This window comes from Ruditapes philippinarum, unplaced genomic scaffold (assembly GCF_026571515.1).
Source record: "Ruditapes philippinarum isolate M1 unplaced genomic scaffold, ASM2657151v2 ctg6392_1_1_1_1, whole genome shotgun sequence".
NCBI classification, from domain to species: domain Eukaryota; kingdom Metazoa; phylum Mollusca; class Bivalvia; order Venerida; family Veneridae; genus Ruditapes; species Ruditapes philippinarum.
The window spans coordinates 36,205-52,293 of record NW_026853073.1 but is presented as its reverse complement, the minus strand read 5'-3'; the positions used below and the strand labels follow the sequence as shown (position 1 = coordinate 52,293).

The window sequence follows — 16,089 nt, the reverse complement described above, 5'->3', positions numbered from 1 at the left end:
ATAAAAACGTAGATACAAAATTACTTTTTTCCTTAAATGTACATAAAAGGCTGAACAATATAAAACATATAAACTACAAAAATTAACAAAACATTTAAAACAGCTGACAAAAATATAACATGTAGTAAAATATATAACTGTAAACTTTAAAGAAAAATAATTTACAAAAAAACGCCATTTAAAATCAATTTTCTAAAAAGCTTATCTGATTTAAGGTAAATAGAAAAATATGTAAGCTATAATAACAGACACAAAAATAATTATTGATTGATTGTAATAAAGGATAGAAATTGTTCACAATGTCAGCTCTGTATAACACGTAAAGAATTTGTCAGAACTGTTGTAATTTATTTTGTGGAGTACAATATAATAATTATCAGGTCTTTTCTTTGATTATTAATTGGTAAATATTCGATCCAAAATATTGAAATATATAGTAAGAAAGAATTAAATTCCGTTTCTATATGTGAGACCCAATTCTTGTTCGAAACGAAATGTTAACAAAGAGACCTCAACTAGAAATACATTTTCTATTGTACTTTTTTACAGAATTATTAAACCTGTTTCAATTTGAATTACTGATTCTAATGTTCTACAATATTATCGGATAGTTTAAAATTTATTGTTTTTATATCAAAACTCCATCTTGCCGAAAACATACAGACTCGAAATACAAGATCAAAAATATCTTTGTTCATTGTAGTGATATGAAGTATAATTTATTTATATATTTGGATTAATAAAAGCCTGGATTGTATAAAAACAGAAACACACTATATCAAAATCTATAAATTTATTAAATACAGAAAACTGTTACTTTGTCTCAAAAGTGTACAATATCTTTTTTTAAAATGAATTTTAGGGAAACAAACAAGGCATAGCGAAAAGCAATGCTGGAAGGGATTTAATATCTTAAAAGAGATGGACGGATTAAACGAACATTTCTCAGAAGTGATCGATTGTCAGTATAAAAAAGCACCCAAGCTTTCATAATATTTAGAATATATTATCCGGAAACTCGGGCAAAATTGCTACTTTTACCGTTTGTGTAGCTTCATTGTTACCAATATAGAGTGCCAACGCATTGGCGTAATTAACGATGCATATAGCAAGTTGTACTTTTTATTTATGGGAAAAAAACCACACATCTAGCCCAGTTTTGGAAGGTATCTCTATTAGAAAAAATAACTGAAAATAGGGTGACAAAATGGGACAGAAAGACATTGAGAAAAACAAAAACGAACAATATAATCTAACAACAACAAAAAACACAAAACAACAAACATAAAACAAAACAAAAACAAAAAAAAAATGTAACAAGCAAAAACAATTATTACAAACAACATGGAAAAGTAGGAGATTAAAATCACATGATTTTAAAATAAAAAAAGAAGACAACTTGACCACCATTTGGAAAATTCGCAAGACTGAATCAATGGATAAAAACAATCAGAAGAGCCAATTACAATGGTAGAAAAAAAAGTTTTGTGTTATTTTGAGTCTGAAAAAAGTAAAAGTAACTGTCCTCTCATTAATTTTCCACATCACAAGTGACATAATTTTATTTACACCTCTATTGTAGCAAATTTTGATCTTCTTCAGGTGACATAGATTTCATGAACGTTAGTCTAAACAGTAGTTATGCACATTATAACTTTAAATGATTCTATTGATGATTTCAAAACTTATTTATAATAGACAATTTCATAGTAATACAATAATGATTCTATCAAAATATACAGTAAATGATAGAAATAGTAACACAATAATTATTATGTCCAAATATACAATAAATGATAGAAATGGTAACAAAACAATGATTCTATCCAAGTAAACAATATATAGAGAATAACATGCTACTGTCTTTTGATATCAATTTTATCAGGCGAGGCTGGTATGGGCTAGAAAGGGCGAGGCTTGCCGAGCCCTTTCTGTCCATATCAGCCGAGCCTGATAAAATTGATATCAATAGACAGTAGCATGTTTTTCTATTATCATGTAACACATAATAACTGTCAAAATAACAAAATGATATACTTTTAAATAGCGAATTTCGTTAAAAAGGGGGATATTTGTTCAAAGAAATAATTCTTGAAAACAAAATTCCTCCGCCCCTGAAAATTAGAATTTGTAATTGGCGGCCATTTTTTCTTTCGACTCGGATAAAAGATACAACAGAATGTAGGCCTATTAATACGATTACATTCTTGCCTTTAATTTAAACATCGATCCGAAAAACCGCTTAGTGTCCAACTTTATTTGTCATCCAATGAAAACGCTGTATTTCTTAAAAATTCTGTGCGTTAATTTTCATAGAAGTACAAAAGTCGATACTATATCGAATTTCGTACATAGTCGACTTCTATTTTTCATAGTACTTCATAAAACCGCATAGTGACGTAATAAAGTGAATGATAATGAGGCCAAATAAAGTTTGACACTAAATATGTTAGTATTCATCCGTGCTGTTCTACAGAAATTAGAAACTTCGACGGGAGCGATAGCGACCGTCGAAGTTCCTAATTTCTGTAGAACAGCACGGATGAACACTAACATATACATACAGTATATGAATAAAATAGTAACAAACAATGATTCTATCCAAATATACAATAAATTATGATAGAAATAGTAACTAATAATAGTTGAATATCCGAAGCACTTATTAATTTTTTCTCCATGTTCTTGGTATGTGTCTGAAATTCTGAAATGTGTGTCTGTTGCGACAAAGATTGAAACGTCTGGTCGAAGCAAAATAAATTGGATAACACGTGAAATTGAAATTATTGGTAAACTTAAAATAAATTCAAGACAATATGTGCCGAGAATATGTCCATTTAAATATTGGTGCGATTTGCATAATGTTCGATGATTTTGAGGACGAACTGTCTGTTATTTTACAAATAGCGAAAATATTTCTGTAAGATCAAATAATAGTTATGAATAAATTGTTATATATAATCAATTGTTTGTTACGTATTGTTTACTTATTTTTAAACGATTAAACTACTTGAATAAATAAAAGATTGCATATTCGCTTAGAATCTAGATATTGGACAACAAACTGTTATAAAAAGTCTAGGCAAAAGAGAACACTATTGTCGGTCACAAAATAACCTATTGCAAATATTTTGTGATACGTTTTAGATAAGCGTACTTTTTTCACTCAGTTAATCTGTTTTGTAACTTAAATGTTAATTATTTAAATGAATAACATGCCGCACACGCTTTACCTGTTTTGCAAAAAATATTTCCGCTGTGTCCGTAGCGCCAAAATAATCTCCGTTGCATATTTAGTGATACCTCATGTTCCCTGCCCGTCATTAGATTAAAGGCGGGTCTCAACGGGTTTCACTATAGACTGGCTCATTGGCACGTTATTTATTATGTAGATAAATCATTTTATTATAAAAAGAATATGATATTCAAATATGATACTATCACTTCAGTTAAACGTTTATTTTAATCCTTTAAAGCTCTGTGACATGTTGTACATCAGAAAAGCTTTTTTATTAGGAAATTTGAAAACAATTTGATTTTGTTCAAACAAAAAAATGCACAAACTCAAGTCTAATATTTTCCCCATTGCTATACGGACAAATGCATATCTACTAGACGGCGCGTGTATGCGCCGTCTAATTATTTTTTATAAAAAATAATTTTGCATTTGCAGAAATAATTACTCTAAATATAACTGGGTGATCTAAATTTGGGCAAAAATCAAAGATGGAGTGTGGCACTAAAAGAATTGATTATAAAAACATAGGATGGTGAAATTTTCTAATATTTGAAAAATAAATGTATTGTACTATTTACTTTTTGTATCTATGGTAAGTGTACAGAACAAAGATAACATTTTGAATTAGACATGCAGCACAGACGTGTACAGATAACCTACATTAACTTCCCTAACGACTATGTTAATGATTGTCAATGTTTTTGATGATCACGTTGATAAGAGCTTTTACTGGAGTATTACACACTGGACAAATGTCATGATTTAAAAAGCAGTTCTTGCAGAACAAGAGATGCGGAAACGGACAGCTTATAAAAACAACCTCTCGAAGTCTGACTTTACAATCACGACAATAGAGTTGCTCTCTTCGTCTCTGGTTTTCTTGGTATATATCTGACATGACAACTGGTCATCGACGAGACTTAAAAACATAACAAGATATGTTTCAACAGATAAAATGTTTGCTTAGCATGATTCATATGGTAATATTTCTAATAGTTATCGGAACTATATCATGATTCCTTTCATATGTTGAAAATTAATGGCATAACTGATACGTTATAATGAAAACAAAATTGTAATCTGTATACAAGTGTAAAACAACTTTCAGTTTCTCAAACATGGCATGTCATTTTCCCAGTAAAAGAGTTCAATATAGTGTGTCGGTTTAAAAAAGAAACAACATAAAAGGTAAAAAGGAATGAACAGTACACATTATCAGCAGATCTGCATAATTATTATGGTAATGCGGCTATACATCTTTATTGTGTAAAAACTTATCAACAGATGATTACTATTTGTCATGCAAATGTAATTGTTCGCAATGGCATGAGTAGCGGTGTGCGAGTCACTTGACTGATTCACCGTCAAACACAAGTTAGACAGTAATGTATTTCTTTCTTACTTTTGGAAAACGTATTATTTATATTTTGCTCACTTTATAACTAATTCTATGTTGTTTTTGAGTATCATTCTTGATGACGCTCATTTCTTTGAACTTATATATAAAATGTAAACTATGACTTTGATGAGAATGCAAAAATTCGAATTCTTTATATATCACGGCACTTTTTTACATTGTAATTATATTTATATTTTTCCAGTATTATGTATTGGCTTGATCTATACTCGAACCCCATTGTATCGATCTACTCATTGTATCGATCTATTTATAAATCTCGCGAGAATTTTCATCTAGCGCCACCTGCCGATTGTTTACACACGCATCAGTGCACTGCTGTACTTTCGCTTCAGTATTTGAGCAAACTTTTCACAAGACCATGTTTAGAATAGCAGTAAGTACCTTTTATAACATAATTTCTCCATTTCTCATCGTTTTTCTGCATGCTTTTGTAATTTACATTCCAAATAACACATCCTACACATCTTCGTCTGCTAACTGGAAAATTTTGACAGGTCACGTGACCCTGCTGTCACAATTTTTTGAACTATGGAACGGCGTTTCTGTCAAAATTTTAACTAAATGCCATATGCAATTTATGAGTATTTTGTATTTAATATTGAAGTCAAAAACATATTTTTCTTAACTTTAAAATGTCATTTGTCTTTTTCAGGAGCCAGACGCTAAGAAGAGGTGGTTACAGTATGACCGTGCCAATCTTCAGAGAGCATTAGAGGCAACAAGAAGTGGGATGTCGGCCTACAGAGCATCAAAACTCTATAATGTACCTCCAACAACTCTTCGAGACAGAATTAGTGGGCGTGTTGATACTGATGCTAAAGTGGGGCATGAAACCATACTTACCCATGAAGAGGAGCAAAAGCTGTATGACCATATAAAATACATGGCCAATATTGGGTTTGGCTACAGCAAAACATCAGTCCAGTATATGGCTTCGGACTTTGCTGATATTCTTGGCAAGAAAGTCAAGGCTGTAAAGGCATTAAGTGATAACTGGTTTTATGGTTTTACTAAACGATGGCCAGAACTTAAAACAGTCAAGCCTCAAAACTTAAGTATTGCAAGGGCCAAGTCAGCTTCTAGGGAGACACTTGAATCCTATTTTAATGAACTTGACTCTGTATTAACATCAAACAACATCAAAGACAAACCTCACAAAATTTACAACATTGATGAGACTGGTGTAAACAGTGAACATTCACCACCCAAGATTGTGTGTAGAAAAGACACCACTCCACAGAACATAAAATCAGCCAGATCATCAACAGTGACAGTAATAGCATCTGGTAATGCAGCTGGCCAGAGTATTCCTCCTTATTATGTTTTTCCTGGGCAAAGATGGAATGATGAATTCTCGAAGGGTGCTTGCCCAGGTTCAGCTGGAGAGATGTCCAAGATAGGTTGGTATAATTCCATGGTATTCTTGAACTATCTTACTCAGCACTTTCTTAAGTATGCTCCAACTGATGCTGAACAGCCAACTCTTCTGCTGTATGATGGCCACAGGTCTCACATTTCCCTTACACTGACAGAATGGGCGAAGCAGCACACACTTATCCTGTTCGTATTACCTCCGCATTCCAGTCACTTGACTCAGCCATTAGATGTTGACATATTTGGTTCTTTCAAGAAAATGTACTCTCAGGAGTGTCAGATATATATGAAGTATAGTCCTGGAATTAACATTACAAAAAAACTTTATCTGAAAGCAGTATCACCTGAAAATCTCATATCCGCATTTAAAAGGACAGGCATCTATCCATTCTGCAGCACAGTCATAAGTGACTTTCAAGTAGCCCCTTCTACCATCTTTAGCAACTCTGATGATGAAACATCTACTCAGGTTGAGACTCAGGAACCTCAAGTGTTGACTCCTGCTGTTAACTTTTTCTGTAAAAGAACAATTACAAAGGCAGTAAAACCTCAAAAAAGAAACTTTGTGCCACCTTTAAAATATCAGGTAATTTGATGCTGCAAAAATATAATGAAATACTTACCAGTATGGCAAAAATCCAAAACTTCTAAGAAGATCAGCCCTGAAACTAAAACGTTAGAAGAGAAACAAAGCACAGCTAAACCAAAGCCTGGAATATCTTGCCTAGGAAGAGTTGGAGGTCCATTAAATCTTCAGAAGACACTGAATCTGAATTTGTTGCTAATGACGATAAATGCTGTGTGTGTAACAGATGGGATCCCAACAAGAAGTGGGATGTCGGCCTACAGAGCATCAAAACTCTATAATGTACCTCCAACAACTCTTCGAGACAGAATTAGTGGGCGTGTTGATACTGATGCTAAAGTGGGGCATGAAACAATACTTACCCATGAAGAGGAGCAAAAGCTGTATGACCATATAAAATACATGGCCAATATTGGGTTTGGCTACAGCAAAACATCAGTCCAGTATATGGCTTCGGACTTTGCTGATATTCTTGGCAAGAAAGTCAAGGCTGAAAAGGCATTAAGTGATAACTGGTTTTACTAAACGATGGCCAGAACTTAAAACAGTCAAGCCACAAAAATTAAGTATTGCAAGGGCCAAGTCAGCTTCTAGGGAGACACTTGAATCCTATTTTAATGAACTGGACTCTGTATTAACATCAAACAACATCAAGGACAAACCTCACAAAATACAACATTGATGAGACTGGTGTAAACAGTGAACATTCACCACCCAAGATTGTGTGTAGAAAAGACACCACTCCACAGAACAAAACATCAGCCAGATCATCAACAGTAACAGTAATAGCTGGATGGAATGATGAGTTCTTGAAGGGTGCTAGCCCAGGTTCAGCTGGAGAGATGTCCAAGACAGGTTGGTCTAATTCCATGGTATTCTTGAACTATCTTACTCAGCACTTTCTTAAGTATGCTCCAAATGATGCTGAACAGCCAACTCTTCTGCTGTATGATGGCCACAGGTCTCACATTTCCCTTACACTGACAGAATGGGCGAAGCAGCACACACTTATCCTGTTCGTATTACCTCCGCATTCCAGTCACTTGACTCAGCCATTAGATGTTGACATATTTGGTTCTTTCAAGAAAATGTACTCTCAGGAGTGTCAGAAATATATGAAGTCTAGTCCTTGAATTAACATTACAAAATATGATATAGCTGAACTCACATCCAAACCTTATCTGAAAGCAGTATCACCTGAAAATCTCATATCCGCATTTAAAAAGACAGGCATCTATCAATTCTGCAGCACAGTCATAAGTGACCTTCAAGTAGCCCCTTCTACCATCTTTTGCAACTCTGATGATGAAACATCTACTCAGATTGAGACTCAAGAATCTCAAGTGTTGACTCCTGCTGTTAACTTTTTCTCTAAAAGAACAATTACAAAGGCAGTAAAACCTCAAAAAAGAAAATTTGTGCCACCTTTTAAAATATCAGGTTATTTGATGCTGCAAAAAACTAATGAAATACTTACCAGTATGGAAAAAACAAAACTTCTAAGCAGATCAGCCCTAAAACAAAAAAGTTAGAAGAGAAACAAAGCACAGCTGAACCAAGGCCTGGAGCATCTGGCCTAGGAAGAGTTGGAGGTCCATTAAATCTTCAGAGGACACTGAATCTGAATTTGTTGCTAATGACGATAAATGCTGTGTGTGTAACAGATGGGAGCCAGCTGATTTGGACAAGTATCCATTTATTTCTATCGTTTCCTGGGGAAAATGTGACAAGTGCTCACACTGGACACATCTAAGGTTCTGTTCCAAAGTTCGTGTTGTACGCCGTGACAGTGAGTTCATTTGTCCTCACTGTGTTCCCAATTAAAACAGATCAGCAGTAGCCAAAATATGACTTGTAAAGAGTTATTTGTTACAGTTCTTAGTTAAAACTGTCTTTGATGAACAATTTTGCAAACTTGTTTTGTTTAAAACATCTAAAAAGAGAGATGACTTTAATTCTATGTTTTGACAATATTTATACAGCTCTGGCTTCAAAACAGTAATTTCCCATAATGCATCGATATAATGGAGTGACGTCAGAATACACAAATTTCAACATGGCTGAATATTTTTGACTTTGAAAGTGTTTAATAGTGATAACCAATAGAAATTGGCTAGATAAAAAAGAAAATAGTAATATAATTGGATGTAAAAATAAAAGAATACCATGGTAAGTTTGTTTTTTTAATGTTATTTATATTTGATGAAAATAAGTAGATCGATACAACGGGGTTCCAGGCTTCTTATTGTAACGTTGATGTTGGGCATATATAGGATGTTACATCATTGTGTTTCTTATTACGCTATTCCTGATTAGATTAAATTAAACCGAAAATTATAAATGAATGCTTCTTCACATGATCAGGTACGTTATATCCTAATAAAATAAATCTTCAATTATAAATATATTCTTAACACTTTTTACATGTACTTGTTCATTCTTTGGTTATCTGCTATGCATCTTTATACCATCGTCGGATACCCACGGCCGAACCATTATCATTCATGTTATGTGACATGTTTATCAATCGTGGGTATCCGACGATGCTTTATACCAGCTATAAAGGTGTTCACTGTTGAAAATCAAAAAGGCAAATAATTGAAAAAAATAATCTGTTTGACGCCAACAAAATAAGAAAAACATAAAGAGAGGCTCTAATATTATACCGGCTTATGCCTATGCTTTACTCAACTAGATCACGACTATTGGTTAAATAAATGAAAATCACACAACAAAATAATATACTTACAAGCGCTACAATGGAAACAAATAATTCGGTCAGGGACACCGAAGTAAAACAAATCCTGTCGAAGTTAAATGTTTCAAATGATGTTAAATTGCTTCCTCTGAACGATTATACGAAGTTTTGCGAGTATTGTGCACAACAACTTTGTTTACAGCTGCATCTAAAACAAATTAAATTACTGTACGTAAGATATATGCATATAATGGTTATACAAACTTTGTTTTATTATTCCAATTATTATATTTCAAATTTAATCAGAGTGCTATTCAAATCAACTATAAATCCGCTGCATTTATGTAATTGGTTGCGCTATTTTGAATAAAATATAAGCTACCTAACAGTATTCAGACTGGTCAGACTATACAACTGCTCAACATGTATTGCTGTATACTGGTTGCAAAGGCGAATCAGTTCAGGTTCCAGAACTGTATTTCTTAAAGTATACATCATAGAAAAGCAAGTAAGACATCTTGTTACCTTATTACATATATAAAAAAGCGCAAAGTACAAAATTATGTGTCATGATATGTCAAAAATTTAACAAAGTAATATTATGACTTTCATGCAAAATCCTTAATCACTATGACTGTAATCTTTAAACAACAGCAGAAATGCTTCAGGTTGCATATCAAGTGATTTTCTGGAAACCAAAAAAAACAAGCCTTTGAGAAATAGATTTAAGCGCTTCCGGGGCAAAGTGAGCCTTTAATATTCTTTTGGTGACATTTTTTTATATTTAAATCACAACTGTATTTGCTGTTTTGAATTTTAGTCTGATACGTAGATATTTTGAGTTTTAATTATAAAATAGCTACATACTTTCAATTATCTGATGATAATATCATTAATCATTGGAGTTTTGATTGGTTGTCCAAATGTTAAAGTTATGAGAGCCAATGAAAATATGGCTGCTATAAATAGATGTTATGGGACATACTAGTAATATAAATACTACGCACCAAACGTGTTATTCTGTTTTAAACCTAGTTATTTGACTACGGAGATGTATTTTATTTATGATAAACATTTGAATACAAATAATTAGCTAACGGATTATTAATTCTATTTGTATTATTAAAACAGTTGGATTAATAATTTACTGTTCAAGTGAATTAAAAAAACAAAAGATTGGACTATTTCTCTTTTCACAATGGAAGACTGTTTAGTGTTTTTTAGGTATCAAATTTTTTGTACTTTTTTAGTTTTCATTTTTTTAGATCTTTTTTAAGCAATGGTTTATATAATTGCAAAATCACAAGAAATATATATTTCAGATACACATGTTTTCACCGACATATATTTTGTGAAATCCCAACTATAATCATATGTTTCTAAATGCGGAAAAAAGCTAAAAATAGTTTATTATTGGGATTCCACATTAATACATATAGATATGTATTAATGTGGAATCCCAATAATAAACTATTTTTAGCTTAGATATGTATTAATGTGGAATCCCAATAATAAACTATTTTTAGCTTTTTCCGCATTTAGAAACATATGATTTAAATAAAAGCCATATATTTATATTTCAACAGTGTTTAATGGTAAAGTTTATTATTATGCAATAGCGTACAAGATACAAGATTCTAAACTTATACTTAATTTATATTTATAAGAGGCGAAGACGTAAGTATCAAATTTATGGTATCAAAATAACCATTAACTCTTTAATCTCAAAATTTATACGGTGTTCCATTAGGGCCAGCGCGTTTTCTCTGAAAAAAGGAAAATGAACATGACAGTCCGATGGTGACAGTACGATAGTACCATCGTGCCTACACGACAGAACGATGGTGACAATACGACGGAGCTACCATCGTGTTGTCGTGCTTCGTCATCATACTGTCACAATCGTACTGTCCCACTGTCATCATGGTACTGCCGTATTTCATGCATGTCGTTCTGAAAACTCGCAGGCCCTAACGGAACATCGTACAAAATAAAGCGAACATTGGTACTACGAGGTAAAGTATTAATTTCGAACAACATGTAACTTTAGTCCTGTACATGACGTTGTTTTAAGACCTTTTACTTTTGGGCAAAGCAACGTCATATCGAATACACGTACCACAAGAAAATCTTGTTGAACGATAAAATACGTAAGTCAGCGTATAAGTATATTAAAGGGACCCCACTGAGGTTTCCTAACATGGAGGGTCTGGAAATTATTTTTCGAGAAAAGGGTTCAATTTGATGTAGATCTACATCACTATCTTGCCTGATCATTCGATATCTACGTTTATCTATAATAAGTATCTCAATTGTGAAATATGACTCAAAATTGAATATTGTACAGCCCAAAACGGACTAAGAACAGCACACATTTCAATTTTCTATTTATTTCTGAATCTATTTCTTTTTTATCTTTTGCATAACTCCTGTTTATGTGCCCCAGCCAGTTATAATAGAGCATTCTTTTTAGACTTTTGGACCTAAGTTGAGTTCCTTTAATTTTGAACAGTTCATGAAAAAAAAATGAAAATACCTTTTAACAAAATAATTAAACGTCACATCCTAAAATTCATGTTTAAATCGTTTTATTTAATTAAATTCCTTTTACAGCCGATAAACAAATTGCCGTCAAACAGTGCACGAAATCTGATCAGCTAATTGAATGCAAGCGTTTAAAGTCAAACTGTCCAAACGAAATATTTTTGCCCATGCAACGTCATCGTTTACGGATACATTTTTCCGTTCAAAAATTTGGAATCAATCTGTAAAGCGCTTTACTTAACTGCACAAAATAGATTATTTTGAATTATTGACTTTTACATTATTCGGGACATTATTCGGGATTCTTCGTATATGATTGAGCATAAAATTGAAAGAAAATTTAATAAACTTTTGATTAAATTTTGTGGAATCCGAATAATAAACTACTTTTAGCTTTTCTCCGAAATATTTAATTTAAGATAACCCATACTGTACCATTAATATTTTAACAATGTTTTGGGTATTACCAGGCAATAAAAATAATATCTATTTGGAAATTATACCAGCCAAATGCTAGGCATAGTGTCACAATGTAAGACTGTAATGTGTATTCTCATACAAGGCCATATTAACATGATGACCCTCGGGACGGGACCAATAATAGTCCCAGGGACATTATTAATACCAGTTTTGTAAAGGCCAACAAGGCAATGATACATGTCAATATCTACGCTCTAAGCATTGCAGTTCCACACAGTAAGACATTACTGAGTTTTCCTATACAAAACTACGTAAACTAAGTGACCCCCGGGGCCATGCCAAGAGGCATCATTAATAGCAATTATTTTTTTGATCCACAAAGTTATGTTACACACCAAATATTTGTAAAGTTTTGTTTCACTCAATAAATCTTATATGTGTTTTTCCTACATCAATCAAGTGGCCCATGGGGTGGTGCCAATATTAAACCAAGGGTCATGAATAATATCAGTGTTGTAAAGGTCAATGCTATATGCTAAATATCTCAGCCGTAGCCTTTGTATTTTCACAAAATGCGCTCTATATTAGTTTATGTAAATATAGTAGTCCCCAGGGCGGAGTAAATTTATTTTCAGAAGCCCAAAACTGTGCTTTGCACATCGTCTAACAACAAGTCTGTCAAAATGTTTTAATTTCTTTTCGACCTGTTCAAAAGTATTTTTGAAATTCATACAAAATGTCAACTTGAAAAGCCAAATATTTACATTTAATTTATTAATGAGTTCTTGGTAATATCAACATACTAATGTAACTTTGATTATTGCTGTCCAATGTGGTATCTTGGTCTGTCCCAGTTCCTTTAAAATAAACTTCAAGTAACTCAGAATAATCTGATATAATCTGATTATGTTTGTCCTTAATATCGATTGGTCTACAATACTGTCACTCATTCAAGTGCTTACAAGTCAAAAACGTGTAGATTAATGTTTTTAATTTTTTGTGGTTTTTTTGTTGTGGAATAGTTTGCCAGCTGAATTATCTAGCACTAACAGGTTACCTTCTTCCAAAGTATCTTTTTTAAGAAGCACCTTATGAATCGTTTGTAATCTATAAAGGTATTTTTAAATATTCTTTGACAAAAAAAAGCAAAAACAAACAAACAAACACACTTAGCCATCAGTACTGTCTGAAATAGATAAGTGTCATTTAAAGATTATAAAATACCTGTTTCAAGCTTTGTGTAACAAATGTAGAGGTTGAAATAATTCCGTTTTGTTAAAATGAAAGGCTCACTCAAAACAACTGACAAAATCGCTCTTTGCATTATCTTTAAAACGACTCCATTTACCATAGTACTTCTTGTAGTGTTAAGAATAACACGCTTACTGATGTGAGAATTCTAGGTTCAAATCCTAGCAAGAAGCCTGTATTGGAACTTATATATATGGTAAATGACACGAAAAGTTTATTATTTCACCTTTGTTTGTTGAATACTACTTACGCCGGTACAAAGGGTCATGATGGGAGAAATGAGCAGGTGTCTGGTCATATTAATTTTCCTAATGAAATCGCATATTTTCCGAAGTTGATAATTTAGTTTTTTTTCAATAACACGGTAAAGCTGAGAAAGCTGTTATTTTATTTCTTTGACACTTATTCATCGATGACTTGTTCCCCAATCTTACTAGTAACTAACTGCTTATGTTTGTGTTCTCCTTTTGATTATCGGTGCAGAATCTTTCACAATGGGGAATATCTAGATATAAAAATATAAGAAAAGTTAATTCACTTTTCCAGCTTTTTTTTTATTTGTTAACACATATATATTATAGTATCAGGCAGAATGATTCTGTTAGCTGCAAAAGGAATCTTTTAAATGGTCCTCTCACTGTCCTTTGGTTAAACTCAGTTGACCAATAATTAAACATTATTTCTGGAGAGGCGGAACTGAAAGTTTTGGCTTAAGTTTGAAAATACTTGTGAAATTAGCTTACATATTTTCTAATCACTATCAATAAATTTCATTGCCTATGATTTTAAAGAATTAAGTTTATTACAGATGTTAATATAACCAATATTTTACATTTCTTTGTCTAGTGTAAAGGTTTTTTAGCACCTTGGCTACTAGCTCTCTAACAACATGTCACTTGTTTGAGACATTCTAACCATAAATGAACTTGAGATTTAACAAAGAAAAACAGGAATAATCTAGTATTATCATTTATAAATTTATGCCTTATTTTCAAATATCAAAATTTAAAATAAACTTCATTACAAATATTTCACTTACTTATTAAATATCCACAATATAAAATATAACAAGAAAGTAGCTAATTTTTCATAGCATGACACGTGCAAACTTGTCAATTAACTGCTCAATAATAAATTGTTTAATTGGCAAAAACTGCTATTAACGTTTAAAAAAATAAACGGTAAATAAACATTCTGCGTAAAAAAATAGAATCAAAATTCAAATGCTAAATATAAATTGGGAAAAACCAACTATTTTAGAATCTCTAAATATAAAACTTTTCTGTTTAATAAAAAAAAAATAAAAATAACTACTACATTATCCGTAAAAACAATGGTATTATGATATGAAGTCACTATCTATTAACCACGAAATGGATGTTTACCTTGTCTCTGGGCATCAGTGTATTCACCCTGGATGAACAGGTTTTGTCACGTGACCACAAATGCAAACGCCGGACCCAATTTCAGGTAATTATTTGCAGATATCTTTTTTTCCACTGCGAGCACAAAAATAAGACATAGACCGTAGGACCCGGCATAAATTAAGCTTTTATTTTATGTGAGTAGTCATTACTAGACTTTAGTAGTTTTTTAGAACACTTCGACACAAATGTTCTTTTCGCAAAGCAAACGCCGATAGGTTTTACTTTTTCCAATCATTTTTTTCACTGGAAATACATGTTGAGGTAAAATAATAGAGGATATGTCTTTTAAAATGCCATTCCCGTCCCTATCTCATTTATAATTCCATTAGAAAAGTTATATTTGACATAATCCCATGTTATTCCCCGAATTGTCTAATTTGCAAAAGTCGTTTTCATATGGACATATAGGCAAAACTAAAACTGTTCAATATAATTTCTTTAAACTTGGCATGTTGTTAGAATATGATAACAGAAACATTTTAAGCGAAAATAAAATTGGGGTCACCGTTCTCGTTGTTGAGTTATCTGCCCCTGAATCAGACTTTTCTACTTATTTGAGGTCATTTCCAGGGCAGATAACTTATACATACTTAAATGAATTCTTGTTTTTACTTCTGGATTATGCTTTTCTTTTTATTATTGAGTACAATACATAATAACATGCAATTCCTTACATCCTTTCTGTTAATTTTTTTCAATGAAAATAAAGGTACTTTAAATTCTTAAAAAATAGTCAATTTTTTTAGAAAAAAAAATGCACAGGTTAAAAGAAGAAGTTTATAATTATAAAAACTACCCACTCTAAGTTTGTTCTTGAAATTTTGCATATCAACTAAAACGAAGATAAGCTTCATGAAAATAGGAAGAAAAAATTGTTTTGTTACCATTCATTGTAAATTATCTGCCCTTGAATTTAACAAAAAAAGTCCATTTCAAGGGCAGATATCTCAAAAATGAGAACGGTGACCCAAATTTTTTTCGCTTAAAATGTTTCTGTTCAACAAGCCAAGTTTAAAGAAATTCTATTGAACAGTTTTAATTTTGCCTATATGTTTATATGAAAACTCCCGAAAACGTCTTTAAAATATATATATTTCTTGCATCTCAGACAGGATTATCTACCGTTTACAC

At 32.1% G+C, this 16,089-nt stretch overlaps 1 long non-coding RNA gene across 1 annotated transcript; it reads right to left on the bottom strand.

Annotated features, from left to right (window-relative positions):
* Positions 1-2,516: 2,516 nt before the first annotated feature.
* LOC132733063 (uncharacterized) lies at positions 2,517-14,677 on the bottom strand. The gene is made up of 3 exons (XR_009626126.1): positions 14,571-14,677; positions 9,368-9,524; positions 2,517-4,157 (listed from the first exon to the last, which is right to left on the bottom strand). It is a non-coding gene; the product is annotated as an uncharacterized LOC132733063 (long non-coding RNA).
* Positions 14,678-16,089: the final 1,412 nt, after the last annotated feature.